Source organism: Macrobrachium rosenbergii, chromosome 53 (genome assembly GCF_040412425.1).
Source record: "Macrobrachium rosenbergii isolate ZJJX-2024 chromosome 53, ASM4041242v1, whole genome shotgun sequence".
Classification (NCBI taxonomy): domain Eukaryota; kingdom Metazoa; phylum Arthropoda; class Malacostraca; order Decapoda; family Palaemonidae; genus Macrobrachium; species Macrobrachium rosenbergii.
The window spans coordinates 38,036,582-38,039,451 of record NC_089793.1 but is presented as its reverse complement, the minus strand read 5'-3'; positions in this window follow the sequence as shown (position 1 = coordinate 38,039,451).

The following is a 2,870-nucleotide window of genomic DNA, read 5'->3' as shown; positions in this document are numbered from 1 at the left end:
CATTTATTCCCTTCGAAATATTTTTCCCAGTTGATTTCCAAATCCCTTACTTCATTATTCTTTGATTAGCCTTTTCTTTCATCTTATAAGCAAAGTTCCTTGACTGTTAAAGGAGCATGCACGAACTAGCTGAAATCTATTTCATTAAATAATTACAATGCAGTAAGTCTCCTATAACCTTTTAACAAACACACTTGAAACCTAAAAACCCTCTTAAAGACTACAAACATAAAAGCAGAAAATATATAAAATCTTGGCATTCATTAATGAGCTCTTACATTGTACCAAAATACCCGAGACTATAAAGCGCAGTACGCTTTCTCTCCGCGAGAAATGTATTATTCAGGATACATGCGGGCTCACCAAACCTTATACTCTTTTACCTCAGAAAGTTGCATAAAAATATTAAGTTTCCATCATATACTGATGGAAATAGATACATCTACAAAAATACAGTATTACTGAACTATATATTACACACACTAATAAAATCCTATACATAACAAGTTAAAAGTTTTGTTAAAAATTAAATACGAAGGAAGAGGCTCTCTGAACTACATTCTGATTGCTAAGGTTAACTTAACTTAGATTCGAGTTATTGTGACATCAATATTCTTATCATATATAAAATATCTTAAGATTACAAAAATATGAGAGAGAGAGAGAGAGAGAGAGAGAGAGAGAGAGAGAGAGAGAGAGAGAGAGAGAGAGAGAGAGAGAGAGAGAATTCTTGTATATTTGAATCGAAGCGATCCGCAGGAACAGGCTTCAACTTTGAGTGATCAAAACCTGCTGCTTCTCTCTGGAGTATATATATATATATATATATATATATATATATATATATATATATATATATATATATATATATATATATATATATATATATATATATATACATATATATATATATACATATATATATATATACATATATATATATATATATATATATATATATATATATATATATATATATATATATATATATATATATATATATATATATATATATATATATATATATATATATATATATATATATATATATATATATATATATATATATATATATATATATATATATATATATATATAATATATATATATATGTATATATATATATATATATATATATATATATATATATATATATATATATATATATATATATATATATATATATATATATATATATATATATATATATATATATATATATATATATATATATATATATATATATATATATATATATATATATATATATATATATATATATATATATATATATATATATATATATAAATATATATATATATATATATATATATATATATATATATAAATATAAATATATATATATATATATATATATATATATATATATAAATATATATATATATATATATATATATATATATATATATATATACATAAATATATATATATATATATATATATATATATATATATATATTATATATATATATATATATATAATATAATTATATATATATATGTAGTAATATATATATATATATATATATATATATATATATATATATATATATATATATATATTATATATATATATATATATATATATATATATAATATATATATATATATATATATATATATATATATATATATATATATATATATATATATATATATATATATATATATATATATATATATATTTATATATATATATATATATATAAATATATATATATATATATATATATATATATATATATATATATATATATATATATAATATATATATATATATATATATATATATATATATATATATATATATATATATATATATATATATATATAATATATATATATATATATATATATATATATATATATAAATATATATATATATATATATATATATATAATATATATATAAAATAAATATAAATATAATATATATATATATATATATATATATATATATATATATATATATATATATATATATATATATATATATATATATATATATTCCAATTAAAAAATTATAGGTGAGAACACATGTAAATATTAATGAAACTCAACTAAAAATATTTTAGAAATTACACAAGTTCATATATATAATCAGATGAAGAACCAGCTTATATAAAGATATATAATGTATAAAGTGTAATGGAAATGTACTTGGGAACAGACCTAATGCACTTGAAACTCAAATTATTATAGACTGAACTGTACAGTTAAATTTAGATCTGCAAACCAGGACATTCCTGATGAAATTATGATTATCAAGTGGGAGACTTACAGGGATAAAAAAATTTAAGAAATTCATAAGTACAAAACTTTAAAAGCTTTAACCTTGTAATCAAAACCCATCGAATAGTACTGAATATGAAGGACATATTAAATATTAATTAATGGAAGTCAATCGAAAAGACCAATATTAATATTAATTTAGCGAGCAACTTCGAAAGGTTCTGTGAACTCTTACATCATGGCAAGAGACTAGAAACCCAGTACAAGGTACCATCTACAAAGTCTAGGAAAGTAGGGATATTAATTTGGAAACACTGGAACAGAAGCACAGACACTTACGGAAGAGCAAATAATAACGTTTAGGTTTCAAGAAATCCAAAATAATCGTAAGTTTGTTGACTATTATAATGATTATGATGTGAATTTCAATAGAATCTCCATGGAAATGCTTTGGAACGTTTGTGATAGTGAGAACGCAGATATAATGTTCCAGAAAATTTTCATTGACAAATTATAACAGGTAATTAATATAAGATGGCCCAGAACTTTACGCAATATCCGTTTCGGAGATCAAGAACCGAAATTACTGCTCACTGAAATTATTCAGAAATGACAAA